Source organism: Lathyrus oleraceus, chromosome 6 (genome assembly GCF_024323335.1).
Source record: "Lathyrus oleraceus cultivar Zhongwan6 chromosome 6, CAAS_Psat_ZW6_1.0, whole genome shotgun sequence".
Lineage (NCBI taxonomy): Eukaryota > Viridiplantae > Streptophyta > Magnoliopsida > Fabales > Fabaceae > Lathyrus > Lathyrus oleraceus.
In genome coordinates this window covers 54,716,738-54,732,472 of record NC_066584.1, presented here as the reverse complement: position 1 = coordinate 54,732,472, position 15,735 = coordinate 54,716,738, and the positions used below count along the sequence as shown (strand labels likewise).

At 38.0% G+C, this 15,735-nt stretch overlaps 1 non-coding gene across 1 annotated transcript; it reads left to right on the top strand.

The window, feature by feature from the left end:
* The first annotated feature begins 2,494 nt into the window (after nucleotides 1-2,494).
* Nucleotides 2,495-2,601, top strand: LOC127099805 (small nucleolar RNA R71). Its single transcript, XR_007794273.1, has one exon. It is a non-coding gene; the product is annotated as a small nucleolar RNA R71 (small nucleolar RNA).
* The last annotated feature ends 13,134 nt before the right edge of the window (nucleotides 2,602-15,735 follow it).

The following is a 15,735-nucleotide window of genomic DNA, read 5'->3' as shown; positions in this document are numbered from 1 at the left end:
TTCGTTGGTAGGCGAATGTACCATAAGGGCATGTGAAGGTAGTCTTTTCTTGGTCGTCAGGATGAATTGGGATTTGAAAGAATCCTGAATAACCGTCTAGATAGCAGAAGTGAGAATGCTTAGCCAATCGTTCAAGCATTTGGTCAATGAAGGGTAGAGGGAAATGATCTTTCCGAGTGGCTTTGTTTAGTTTTCTATAGTCAACGCACATTCTACTTCCGGTCACAACTCTTTGTGCTATGGACTCGCCCTTCTCGTTCTTAACAACTGTAACACCCCCTTTCTTGGGTACTACATGAATGGGGCTAACCCATTGACTATCGGAGATCGGGTATATGATTCCAGCATCTAGAAGTTTCTTTACTTCATCCTTGATTACGGTACTTAGGATTGGGTTGATCCTTCTCTGGTGTTCTCTAGAGGTTTTACAATCTTCCTCCAGTATAATGCGATGCATACAGATAGAATGACTTATTCCTTTAAGATCGGCGATGTTATATCCTAACGCTGTTGGGTATTTTCTTAGGACATCTAGTAATTTCTCAGTTTCCATCTGTCCCAAGTCAGCGTTGACTATTACTGGTCTTTTCAGTTCAGTGTCTAGGAATTCGTATCTTAGGTTCTTTGGTAGTGCTTTTAATTCCAAGTCAGGGTTCTTTGGGCATGGCATGTGGTCGGGTGTAAGTGCTAAGCATTCGCTTAGACTTTCGTTTTCGTATGGTTCATGCCAATTATCGTCTTCAAAGATTGAAGGGATTTGGATTTTCATTATTTCAGAGTATGTGGTTTCTTCCCTCTCCATCTCTCTCACGCACTCGTCTATGACATCAAGCAGATAACATCGTCTATAGCTGGCGCTTGTAAGAATTGAGTCAAGATGAATTCAACCTTTTCCTCTCCAACTTCGAATGTCAGCTTACCTCTCTTTACATCTATTATTGCTCAGGCGGTGGCCAAGAATGGTCTTCCTAGTATGATAGGTGTACTGGCATCTTCTTTGATGTCCATGATTATAAAGTCTGTAGGAATGTAAAATTGTCGTACACGTACTGGAACCTTCTCTAGTATACCGACAGGATATTTGATTGAGCGGTCAGCTAATTGAACAGACATCTTGGTCAGTCTTAATTCTCCCATACCGAGCCTTTTACAAATGGTTAAGGGCATTACGCTAATGCTGGCTCCTAGATCGCATAGAGCTTTGTCTATGATGAATTTTCCGATGACGCAGGGTATGGAAAAACTACCTGGGTCTTTTAGTTTGGGAGGCATGTTATTTTGGATTATGGCGCTACACTCGGCAGTAAGTGTAACTGTTTCGTCATCCTCAATCTTTTTCTTATTGGATAGGATTTCCTTAAGAAATTTGGCATAGGAGGGCATTTGTGTGATGGCTTCTGTAAAGGGTATGGTAATGTTTAGTTGCTTCAGAAGTTCAACAAGTTTCCTAAATTGACTCGCAGTTTTAGAACTCTTGAGTCTTTGAGGATACAGAATGGGTGGTTTATAAGGAGGTGGAGGCACATAAGGTTTTTCTTTCTCTTCGGCCTCTTGGGTATTATTCTCTGTTTCCTTTGGTTCATTCGCCTGCTCAGTTGAGGTTTTATCTGGTTTTTGGTACATGGCAGGGTTTTGGAGTCTTGGGTCTACGGGTCCGTCTACTTCTTTTCCACTTCTCAGTATAATAGCATTTGCATGTCCCTTTGGATTGGGTTGCGGCTGTCCAGGAAATGTTCCAGATGGAGCGACTGTAGATGCTTGGTGTTGAGCCACTTGTGAAATCTGTGTTTCAAGCATTTTATTATGGGTGGCTAAGGCGTCTACTTTGTTCGCTAGTTGTTTAAGTTGCTCGCTAGTATGTATGTTTTGGTTCAAGAAGTCTTTGTTTGTTTGAGCTTGGGTAGCTATGAAGCTTTCCATCATCAATTTGAGATTTGACTTCCTAGGCATGTTAGGAGAATTATTAGCTGGCTTTTGATATCCAGGCGGAACAGCTGGTGCTTGGCCAGGTGCATACAGGGCATTGTTATTCTTATACGAGAAATTAGGATGGTTTTTCCAACCTGGGTTGTAGGTATTCGAATAGGGATTTCCTTGTGTCTAATTTACTTGATCGGTTGGGACTCTTGCTAATATTTGACATTCTTGTGCAGTGCGTCCAGGGTTTCCACATAACTCACAGTTTTGAGCTACAGCAGCCACGGTGGCTGCGGGTGGTATGGTCAAATTATCTAATTTTTGAACAAGGGCATCTACCTTTGCATGAACATGGTCAAGGCTATTGGTTTCGTACATTCCACCCTTAGTCTGGGATTTTTCCACTGGAGTTCTTTCACCTCCCCATTGGCAATGGTTTTGGGCCATGTTTTCAATGAGTTGATAGGCTTCGGTGTATGGCTTATCCATAAGTGCACCACCCGCGACAGCGTCTACTGTAAGTCTTGTGTTATACAGAACCCCATTGTAAAATGTGTGAATGATCACCCAGTCTTCGAGACCGCGATGTGGACATATCCTCATCATGTCCTTGTATCTCTCCCATGCTTCGTAGAGAGATTCCACATCTTTTTGCCTGAATCCGTTGATTTGAGCTCTCAGCATAGCAGTTTTGCTCGGCGGAAAATATCGGGATAAGAAGACATTCTTTAGTTCTTCCCATGTCGTAACGGAGTTGGAGGAAAAGGATTGCAACCAAGCCCAAGCTCTGTCTCTTAGTGAGAAAGGAAAAAGGCGTAATCTTATCGCATATTGAGATACACCATTCGCCTTTACAGTATCTGCGTACTGCACAAACTTGGTCAGGTGTTCATTAGGATCATCTGTAGGATTTCCAGCAAATTGATGTTGTTGGACGGCTGATAATAGTGAGGGTTTCAGCTCGAAATCGTTTCGATTTATAGCGGGGGCAACAATGTTGTTGTGAGGTTCTTGTTGGGATGGGGTAGCGTAGAATTTAAGAGGACGACTCTGTGGTCCTTCTTCAACCATGTTTGGTTTTTCTTCTGGTTTAGGAGGAGAGAAGATATCGGGAATACCGTACTTTTGTTGATATTCGTGTATTCGGCGTCTCACGTATAAGAAACACTCTAATTCAGGGATTGGTGGTGCTAAGTTATCACCTTGTGAGCGAGTACTTGGGATACAATCAGGGAAAGAAGGGAGAGAAGATTAGTTTTTATTTTTACCTTAGTCTATTCCGTGCAACGAAAGAATCGCACTATTCGACTAAAACAGGTCCCCGGCAACGGGCCAAAAACTTGATGCTTGATCTGGCTATATATAAAATATAGTATGTCGGGTACTTGATTGCAAGTGCACAATTCAGTCGCTTTAGTTTTAAAAGATATTGATCCCACAGGGACCTATGGTCAAACTAGTGTTACTAACGTCACTATGATTAGCTAAGGGAATGGATTTATAGAAGTTCGGGGGCAAAATAGTAAATCTAAGGGAAATGTAGTTTTAAGGAGGAATTTATGAAAGGAATCAGTATGCAGCGCATTAATTGTCAGAGATTCGATATGTCACCGGTGAATAGTTTAAATGCCAAATATCTCTCAGTAGAAAATATTTATTTAAAAAGCTTTATCTCACACTCTCGTGATTGTTGATTCGGCCTATAGCTTTAAGTCAGAATGTATGCTCTCGCTGTCCCATTTGAAGTTAAAATTACTTTTTGAAAATAAATAAGTTCTAATTGCTTTTAAAGTGCTCTCGCTGTTTTTAAACTCAATGCCTAATTTTTACTATCCAGCTCGAGCCTCACACTCTCGCGATTGTTGGTTCTCACCTTAGTTAATTTCCCATTCTCGTGGCAAAACCGTATTAAATAACTTTTCACGCTTTTGTGATAAAGTTAATTAAATTTAAATTAAAAACTTCAGCCTAAAATATTGTTTTGAGAAAAAGGGTTTTCACCGATTATTATTAAATCCCATCTAATTAAATTGCTACATACCGATACTAGTAATTTAGCCGGACATGTTAAATAAGGAAAACACAAGGCATAAACAGATCAACATTGCGGCAAACATAATTATAATAATAAATGGGCAATAATAATAACAATTCAATAAAAACATGGAGATCGAAGTAACAGAGTATAGCGATTCTTGGAGTACTTGAGTAGTCCTCCACAAGTCGGTAGGCTTTGCTTCTTCAATATAAATTATTTACTAAAAATTAAATAAAGTATAGTAGCTCCCCAGTGTAGGAAACTACTACTATGGCTAACTGGAAAATGGGAAGGAAAAGGGAAATTCTAAAAAGAATGGCGAATAAAATAAGGCAACGGAAACAAGGTTGCTGAAAAGAAAATACTAAAAGCTAGAAAGTTGTAAAAACTAAATTCCAGAGCATAAGTGTAAATGTAGGCCTACCCATTTTTTCCCATTTTGGTCCTTTATATAGTGCTCCTTTAGGTCTTGGTGGTTGAGATATTCAAGGAAGACTTGGTTTGAATGAGGAATCTGTGGGAGTAAGTTGTTGGAGGGAATTTAGGCACGTTTGGGTGCCTGTGATTGACTGTTTCAAAGCGCATGTTGTGGCCGCGTGACGCTCTTCATGGGCCTGTGACGGTCGTCACAATCTGGGTCGTGACGAGCGTCATGAATCTGTGACGGTCGTCACATCAGCAAATTCTGCATAATCTGATTTTCTGCTTTTTCTGTGCTTTCTCATCTGTTTCTTCTTCTCTTTCTTCCTTTTCTTCATTTTGCTCTTTAATGCATGGAGATTTAAATACCTGCAAAAATAACACGAATACTTGCGAAATAATCGGGATATTAATCGAAATGGTGTGATCTTTGAGTGTAAATTAAGGCAATTATCTGATGTGTTTTCGCGTTATCAGGTCTCATATCTAAGAGTTCTTAGATAGAAGTCACACGGGTAGAGATTAGGTGAAAAGATTGTAACTTGAAGTTGTTTACTGAGAGTCTTTGAACTAATTCTGTTTAGTGGATTTCCTTCTTGGCTTGGTAGCCCCCAGACGTAGGTGAGTTTGCACCTAACTGGGTTAACAATTGCTTGTCTCGCTTGTTCAATTGGTTCTTTGTTTTTATCTTGTTTATATTTTACTTGTTATTCAGATATTAGTGTCGTGACATCACCTTCGACATCTCATAACTGATACCAGAATTTCAATTTTACTAACCAAAAAACCAAAAATATGTCTTTGTATTTGCCTAACTCTTTTGTAGGCAGGGCATGGTCCCCATTGGTCTATCAAGTTCACGCCTAGGGTTTGAGACCCTCATGGCTAAGAGCATAATCAAAGATTGATCCACAAGGTATCAAAGCATCATATATGAGTCCCAATGATCTCTACATGTCATATTGATCAAGTATTCTTCAAGAGTTTGGAAGTGATTTGCCTTGGAAACCCTAGTTTGACTGGGTATCTTAAGTAACTTCTCCAACAAGCTATCTCACCAATTGATCAAATTTCTCAAGGGATACTTCAAAGTTCATCATCTTATGCATATATGATCTACCATGAGCCTAAAAAGTAAAAAGAATTGAAGGTTAGCAAGTTGGTTGATGGTGGTTGGCCAGATGAATTCATTTGATCAAAATTGGGTCTCCCTAGACCCTATCTCCTACAATTTTCACCATATGAAAATCATTCCAAGAGAAAAGTTACAATAAATGACATTCCAAACAACTTTCATGCTGAAGTCTAGAGCTAATTTTGCTTGGAAAGTCATTTTCTATGTTGGAACATTATAGGTCATTTTGTCTAAACCCTAATTTGAAAGTCGACTTCCAAAGGCCATAACTTGCTCAATATTTATTATATGAAAGATTTACAAGTTGTACAATCAAATTCAAGATGTTTACTTCAACTTTTATGTTTGGAGTGAGAGCTAATTAAACTTTTATGAGCATGTGATATGAGGATACATTATAGGTCATTTTTGACCTATACCAGTGAACAAGTGATTTTCCTCAACTTCAAAAATGAATAACTCTATCATTCTAAATCCAAATTACATGAAATTGATGACTATTTTGAAGGTCTTTGAAAGATATACAACTTTGATGAAGACACTTTTCTCATTTTAAGCTCACATAAAAAGTTAAGCAAGGTGGAATATTGAGATATATGACTTGACACTTAGAAAAAGTTTCAACATGTTGAAATTTCCAAACTTCCACATCAAAATTCACCATGATCCATGTTCCAAATGAAAAAGTGTCCAACATCAAAGTTGTTCCCCTTGATCTAAGCTTTCCAATGAACCTAAGTTCATGCATTTTGGATAAGGATTGTTAGGGTTGCGCATGGCTTTAACAGGTCTGCATGATTGGAAGAAATCAAATGCCAAAAATCACATTTCATATTGCCTTGACATCCAAGCCTCATTTGAACGTCAGAATGATTGTACATGGATCAAATTGGATTTCTTCATGGGCCTATACACGCCCATGCAAGCTTGTGCATGAAATGTCCAAATTTAGCAATTTTTCTAGTGTGCAAATATCAGTCCCAATTGCTATAAATATAAGGCCTCTGAGCTCATTTCAAACACCCCTTGCGCACCAACTTTGCCCCCCAATTGAAACCATCACCATTCAAAGGAAAACTTGAGAATTTTCAACTTGAAAATTGAGTTTGAATCTCACTGTTTGGAGATTAAAAAACTCCAGGATCCAAAGCTTTGTACCATTGCCAAACCTCTCATGCAAGCTTCTCAAGTGTGATCAGATCAAGGTTGAAGCAAGCAAGATCCATTTCTGCACAGCATTGAAGGTAAATTTCCGAAAACTTCATCTCTTCGATTCTCACTCAATTCTCATTAATTCTCTTGGATCTTTGGTTGTCTGAAGTCCTATCAATGTAGGCAAGAAGATTGAGTTCTTTTGAGGTCAAATCGAAGCAACTTAGTTGTCACACCTCAAAATTCAACTCCTTATATCTTTTTATATATTTGGAGTTAGTTGAAATTGAGGTCAGATTCGTGCGCTACGCCATTTTTTCTTTCAGATCATGTCCTTCTTTTTTATTTTGGTGATGGTTGAGGGTGGACCAGTCCGGTGAGATCCACCGGAGAAGAAGACCGGAGCTCTGGCTCCGGCGGTGTGTTGACATATCTTCCAGCCATAGGATCCATTTGAAATATTTTAATCTTAGGCGTTGGTTTTGATTACCACGCGTGTGGCGCGCTGACTAAGTTCCAATATGGAACGCGCGTTTCCGTCCACTTGATCTGTCACCTCAATTAATGAGGGAGATCAAGTGGCTCACGTTTTTTTTATTTTTTTATTTTTGTTTTAATTCATTTGATTTTCATTCATTCATATTAATTTTAATATTGATCCAAAAAATATGAGAGTTTCACCAAAGAATTTCAAATAATTTCCTCTTTCGTATTTTGAATTAAAATTATTTTTTGGATTATTATTAATATTTTTCACGATTTAATTGATTTTGTGTTTATTTTTAATTTTTTAAAAATAATTTTAAGTCTTTAAAAATTCTGGAATTTTTTCTCTAAGGTCCTTTGACCTTGTTTGACCTATGATAAATCTCATGGCTATTTCTTTGGTGTTTTGATGATGTTTTAGGAATTTGATAAACCATATTTAATTTAAATGTATTATTTTAGTATTTTTTAAATTGAATAAATGCCAAATTATTGTGTTGACCTCTTGTGATGGTTTGTGTAAGTTTAACTTGTGTTTTTGGGCCTTGGTCAAGGTAGATTTGACTTTGTTAGGTTAATATCATTGGATTTAGGGGATTAATGGAATGTACATTCCATCTCCCAAAATGAATGAATGATATTAACTTGGTAAAAGTCTCCCTTTTACCAATTTGAGTTATGATTCATTCCCCTCCCTCTTCATCTAATTACCCTTATTTATGCATCCATTTCATTTGGCCTATGATATCTCAAAGTCCTAAAGCTAGTTGATTGAAAAATCAACATGAGTATGGATGAGATTAGACCACCTCTTTTGCATATTCTTTTTGTGTGTGGTATGTTTCATGAGCATAGTCCATTATATTATGTCTCTAACATGCATTAACACCAAAATTCTATTGCCTGACCTCAAATAGTTGTGATAAGTGGGTTGAGTGTTCTCCAAAGAATGACTTAAAAAGGCAAAAGCAAAACAATACTAACTTCTAATTCATGAACAACTAACATTTAATTTCAAGTCTTTTATTTTAATGCACTTTAATTTTTAAGTTCTATTAATTTGCCATTATTCATATCATTCTAATTGTTTATATTAATGCCTTTTCACTTTGTCCACTTAGACCATATTGTGTGATATATCTTGCTTGTGTATATTTTGTTTGTTTGTGTGGTCTTTGACCATTAATGTACATAATAACAACAAAAACCCTAAAAAACTTTTATGTGGACTGTTGACTTGATCTTGGACAATTGAACTTAGAATTTAGGCAACATTCCCATGCTAAAGGACTTGGCCAATGCCAACTTTCATATAACCAAGTGCTTGCAATTTGAAATTTCATCTGATACATCATTGAAGATCCCTTTGAGTTCATCTGCAACATGATCATTGTGAAACTGTTATTTTGAACTTGTGACTTGTGGAATTCATCTGCTACATAGGCCAATTTGAAGAAGATTTTGGAATGGCTAAAGCTTGGATGTGGCAATCTTTATTTGATGCCTTACTCTTCAAATTGATATTCTATGCATTGTTTGTTGCTTGATTCTAATATCCAAGGGAATTTGGGGTTTCTATATGGCATTCTTGCCTATTGGATTGCTACCCATCGGTCATATCTTTTCAACTCTTAACTTTTAAATTTGTGCTAAGGATTAGTCTCTTCATCTCCTCCCCATCTCTTTAATTTCAAAATCTCTCCCCCCTTTTAAAAACTTCTTTGTTTGAACTTGTTATTTTCTAAACTTAGTCCACTTTGCAAACTAGAAACTTTGGCCTTATGCCATTGCATTTTCATACTCCTTTTCTTAAATTAAACTTGTAAATAAACTTAACTATACTTGACTTAAAATTTTCAAAAGCCAAAAAGAACTAACCCATTCAAACCACTGTCTAGGCTCTTATGCCTTTCAAACTTAATTTTTGATTGAAAACAATGCACCTACTTTGAAATTTGTATCACGAACTACGAGGTTTTGATCCCTCATTTTTATGTTGGTACGTAGGCACAAGTCCGAAGGTCTTGTCAAACACAAAGATATAATTAATGAATTCTTTTCTCATCCCTCATTCTATTTGTTTGTAAACATGACTTTGTACAAAATACATATGCACAAAAAAAAGGGCTTCCTAGGAGTACCTAGGACACTTTGGGTTCTAAAACCTTCCCTCTGTGTAACCAACCCCCTTACCTGTAATCTCTGACATTTTATTAGTTTTGATTTGAAAACTACTTATTTTTGGGTTTTGTTCGTACTTTTCCCTTTTCCCTTGGAAAGAATAAAAGCGCGGTGGCGACTCTTGTTATTTGATGTCTTGCTTATCCATAGCTTGATGATCATGAATTTACCGCTACAGAAATTAAGTAGAGACTCTACTGGGGAGTAGTCTCCAGTGGGTTTAGCCTACTTTTGTGTGTGTATATAATTGTATATATGTGATGTATGTATATTTGTTTGTGTGATATAATCTGCTTGTTGTGCTTGGTGATCTCTGAGTGGTGAGATAAGTTCTAACCCGAACTTGAGTGCAATTAAGATAGGAGGATGGTATAGTCATGTTCGACTTGTGTGGAGTAGTCCTTAACAAGTTGGCTTGAGATCCATCTGCTCAGTGGAGACTCTTTTAGATTTGGAAATGTCACACAAGTATTTATGGTTAGGCATTACTATCTCTAAATTGGGTTCGAGAAGCTGAGGACCGTAGAACATTTACCCCCTCTTGGCCTATTTAGGACGTAGTGTGGAGACAGTTCAAGTGTAGACTTGATAACAGTTGTTACGCGATACTACACTCAGACGAGTTTCTCTTGAGAATATTATGGGTCGATGAGTCAGTCATCTTAACCTGTAATATCCGATAGATGGAATTAAGACTATGGGAACTTTTTAGAACATGATCTACAAGTTTTTATCCTTAGTTCACTCCTTTGGGATGGTTCTTACCCAGACTCCATGCTCGTGACTCACAACAAACCCTTGATTCTTGGTTGATCCAATCAAGTCTTGTCAATATCAATGGAACCTGGGTGTTGATAAGGTGTAAACCATAATCCACCAAAATGGATGATTGATCTTGACAATGACTTGATTCATCCCTTGACCTTTGTTTGTTTGCCTTGTGTGTGATCCCTTATTTGTGATTGTTGCATCCATGCATTCATGCGCATCATAACATTCATCACAAGAAAATTTCAAGGAACTGAGTGAAGGAGAATTGCGGTCCAAAACGCAGCGGAAATTAAAATTTCTCCTTTAGAGATCCTTACGAATGGTCATGATCAGTGATAGAATATTTACCTCTTGTGATGATCGAAACCTTTGGTGCAGATCTCTTGTGACAATCAAAAACCTTTGATGCAGATCCACGGAGCGATCACAAACGTTGAACGATGACAACGTCTCTACTCAGTCCACACGAACGAGTTCCTTCAATCTCAGTGCTAGCTGGTACGAATGAAGGCTTTGAGTGAGAGAGAGAGAGAGAGAGAGTGAAAACGAAAAGAATGCAACCGCAAATTTTTGCTTCTGCACAAGGGTTCTATTTATAGAACCACTTGTGTGGGCTTCAAGCTAAAAGCCCACTTAAGTGTATTTTGGCCCATATCTTATAATATGCCCAAAATCACTTAAGCTCATGGTACATTACCATATTTCGTATTCTACTCAAGTACATCGTACCTTACGATACTCTATAACTCACTTAAGGGCACCGTACCTTACGGTATTCCTTAGTTACTCTATCTCTCATCAATCCGTCCTTTGTGTGTGACCCTGTAGGTTTTCGTGACGTTGGCAATTATATTAAATCACGCATTTAACATAATAAACAGTGAGCGGTATCTAGCAACACATCACTGCTACCCAAGACACGAAAATGTCATGTGATCTGACAATTCCTTCTGTGATAATACTTATGTGTATAATTACCCTTTTGCCCTTATGTCTATATTGAACACAAGGCATAGACCGTGTCATCCTTGTCCAGTTCAATATTGGGCCCATAGACATTTATCCTGTTATGCAGGATGGGCAAATTCCATCTAGGTCACCCATGTCCCTCAGCATGCTTTGTGGAGTACCCATCAACTGTCTTTATGGTTATCCAGTTACGGACAACGTTGGATCAGCAATAAAGCACTCGACTCTACATCTAGGATCCATAGTGGTTTCAGGTCGAAGAGTGGAATACACTATTATCACCATGAGAATAACTTATGACACCTTGCATAACTTTCTATATAGTATTCTCACAGCGGGTCAATCCGGTATAAATATTACTCCTAATATTCATACCTATGTTTAAGACTTGATAACTCTTTATCCATGATCCATGAGATGTGATCATCAGTCTACAAACATAATAGTCTTAATGCTTTAATGTTATCCCACTTCACACTAAAGCTCGACTACGGATACTTTAGGAATAGTGTCCTTATGTTTAATGTGTTCTCATGATTAAGTCACACTTAATACATTAAACGGACTATCTATTCCAGGGACTTTATTAATCAACCATAATAAAGAGAATGTCTTTTATTATTCGATACAAGTACCAAAATGTATTGGCCTCTAGGGCTTACACCAAAAATCTCCCACTAGCACTAGAGCCAATCAGGCATACCCCGTATGCCCATTGATCTAGTATGGCCATCATGCTTCTGCTGCGCAAGAGGCTTTGTCAGTGGGTCAACTATATTGTCAAGTGTAGGTACTTTACATATTTTCACATCTCCTCTATCTATTATCTCTCGAATGAGATGATAACGCCTAAGTATGTGTTTGGATCGTTGGTGAGATCTAGGCTCCTTGGCTTGTGCGATAGCACCATTGTTATCATAATAGAGACCAATGGGATCCACAATGCTAGGGACTATGCCAAGTTCACTAATGAACTTTTTGATCCAAACAACTCCCTTTTCTGCATTTGAGGCAGCAATATACTCGGCCTCGGTTGTAGAATCAGCAACTGTATCTTGCTTTGAACTTTTCAAGCTCACAGCGCCACCATTTCAGCAAAACACATAACCATTGGAATCATTCATATTAAAGCGTCTCAGCACCTTGTCTATGTACTCTGACTTATGCCAAGCATTTTATGATCTATCTCTATAGATTCTGATTCCCAATATATAGGCTGCTTCACCTAGGTCCTTCATAGATAAGCATTTCCCCACCCAAGACTTTGCTTGTTGCAGGGTAGGGATATCGTTTCCAATAAGTAATATGTCATCTACATATAATACCAGGAATACGATCATGCTCCCACTAACCTTCTTGTAGACACAAGGCTCATCTTCGTTCTTGATGAATCCATATTGTTTTACTGTTTCATCAAAATGAAGATTCCATGAGTAGGTCACAAGCTCATCTTGATCCATGAGTGATACATCACCTTGATCAGATATCCATATATCTCAGGTAGGTGACGTATCCTGCCTGACCTACGCTGGTCTTGTTCTACTTGAGCAGGTTGCTCTTACACAACTACTTGTGTTTCCTGCTCCAATTCCTCCATAGGTGTGTCGATGCTTTGTGATTCTTGAATTTCTTCAAGCTCTACTTTCCTCCCACTGGTTCCTTTGGAAATAAAATTATTTTCTAGGAAAACTCCAGTTCGAGCGACAAACACTTTGCCCTCAGAAGGATTGTAGAAGTAATACCCTCTTGTTTCTTTAGGATACCCCACAAATAAGCATTTGTTAGATTTGGGCTCAAGCTTAGTTGAAATTTGTCGTTTCACATAAACCTCGCAACCCCAAATCTTTATGTAAGACATATGTGGTTTCTTACCACTCCATATCTCATATGGTGTCTTCTCAACCTTTTTGGATGGAACACGGTTAAAGTGTGTAAGCTGCTGTCAATGTCCCCAAAAGGAGTTTGGAAGATCGGCGTGACTCATCATGGATCGGACCATGTCTAACAGGGTTCGATTTCTTCTCTCAGATGCACCATTCCATTGGAGTGTTCCAGGAGGAGTAAGTTGGGATAGGATCCCACACTCTTTCAGATGGATCAAACTCTAGGCTTAAATACTCACCACCTCGATCTGATCGAAGAGTTTTAATATTCTTACCTAGTTGGTTTTAACTCGTTAGGTTTCACCCTTTTAGTATTAATGTTATTAATAGGCATTTTGAGATCAAGGACATATAGTCCATTGCTCATTTGTGCAGTAGCATAGAATATATCATTCAAATAAATTGAGCAACAATTGTTCTTTATTATAAATGAAAAACCAAACTTGTCCAGACAAGAAATGGAAATAATATTCCTGCTAATTGCAGGTGCATAATAACAGTTCTCTAACTGAATTATAAAACCACTAGGTAAAGTCAATACATAAGATCCTACGGCTAAAGTAGCAACCTTTGCTCCACTGCCAACTCGTAGGTCAACTTCACCTTTTGCCAAATCTCTACTCCTTTTCAGCCCCTGCACATTTGTACAAGTGTGAGAACCGCATCCAGTATCTAATACCCATGATGCAGAAGTAGATAAATTTATTTAATAACAAAAATACCTGAAGTTGAAGTCTCTACTCCATTTTTCTTATCTTCCAGGTACTTTGGGCAGTTTCTCTTCCAGTGTCCGGTCTTACCGCAATGGAAGCAGGTGCCTTCTTTTGCTATGCCTCTATTAGGTTTCAAAGCATCAACGGTGGGTTTGGGTTTGGCAACTTCCTTGCCCTTCCCTTTATCACCATGCTTAGTGGGCCTTTTGTTCTGTCTCTTTCCATTTCCGATCATCAGAATGGACTTCCCTTTTGACTTCAGATTCTGCTCGGAAGTTCTTAACATGGCGAGCAGTTCAGGAAGAGATTTGTCCATATCAATCATATTGAAATTTAGGACAAATTGACTGAAACTATCTGGCAACGATTGCAAGATCAAATCAGTCGCAAGTTCCTTTTCGAGGGGAAAACCCAATCTCTCAAGGTTTTCCACATACCCAATCATCTTGAGTACATGGGGACCTACAGGGGCTCCCTCAGCTAACTTGCTTTGGAAAAGGGCTTTTGAAACTTCAAACCTCTCATGCCTTGCTTGCTCTTGATAGAGCAGCTTCAGGTGTTCGATCATATCGAACGCTGACATGTTCTCATGTTGCTTTTGCAATTCTGAGTTCATGGCAGCCAGCATGAGACAAGCAGTTTCATTGGCATCATCGACATGCTTCTTATAAGCATCTCTTTCTGCCTTAGGTGCAGAACTAGGAGGTTCCTCTTCAGGAACAGGTGTCTCCAAGACATACAGCTTTTTATCATGTTTGAGGACAATCCTCAGGTTTCGGTGCCAATCCAGAAAATTTGTCCCAGACAATTTTTCTTTGTCAAGGATTGATCGCAAGATGTTGTTAGAGGTGTTTGCTGTCATGGTTATCTACATAAGGATTAAGAAAATATAAGTATCATTGACATATTTAACTAGGCCTTTAATCAAATATGCTCCCACAATTTTACTCAAAACAAATGACCCTCATCATTTGATTCGGAAAATCCCGTTGGAAGATTTTCTAGTGGGTCGAGATCCATATTTCACTTCGTTCTAAGTCCGCGTAGGCGGATTACACAAAACTAGGTTATTTAGGTAGGAACTCCTTCCAGTTGTATCTCATACAACTCTCGAAAATTTCAATTGGGTGAATAACTCCTTATTCCAATCCATCATATGGATTATTCCCAACTCTTGCTTCTAAAACATATATGATATTATTATAATTAAGTTTGACCCATTGTCTTAGCAGTTGGATATTACAATTATCCCATCGCACCTTACTAATATAGAACATGCACCTCGCTTTGGTGAAACCTACATTATCCGATACTAGTCTTGATGAGTGCTAAAACTTGGAAAGCAAACATATATAATATCATCATAATTTGTTTAGTTAAGTTTGACCCATTGTTTTAGCAGTTGGATATTACAATTATCCCATCGCACCTTACTAATATAAAACATGCACCTCGCTTTGGCGAAACCTACATTATCCGATACTAGTCTTGATGAGTGCTAAGACTTGGAAAGCATAAACTTAATATTTTAGTTTGAGGGAATTGCAATTGTTCTGATCTCACCGGCTTGTTTATCATATAAATCGTCTCTCACATGCATCAACATACATTCACATGCATCAACATACATTCACATGCATCAACATACATACAAACAAAATGAAACAGTTATGGCCCCTAGCGCAATTGTTCTCCCAAGCCAATGAGAGAACCTAAGCTAACCTACAACGATCTAAGCTTCTCCAAGCAAGATCTTCAAGGTTGTTCTCCTTTAATATTGAATTCTTCTCTAAGCTTCTCCAAGCAAGATCTTCAAGACTGTCCTCCTTTGATATTGAAATCTTCTCTTTCTTCATAACATTGTCTTCTTCTCTTTCTTCATAACATTACATTCCAGAAGAAACTCGTTTTACATACGAGGGTTTGAGATGAGAAAAGAAGTTACATTAAGAGATCAAAAGGAGAGGCACGACACGCAGGTCGTATTTTAAAACCCAAAACAAAATAAAGGATAACTAAGGCCATAACTGATCACCACAAGGCAATAATAATAAACACATTGTTATTATT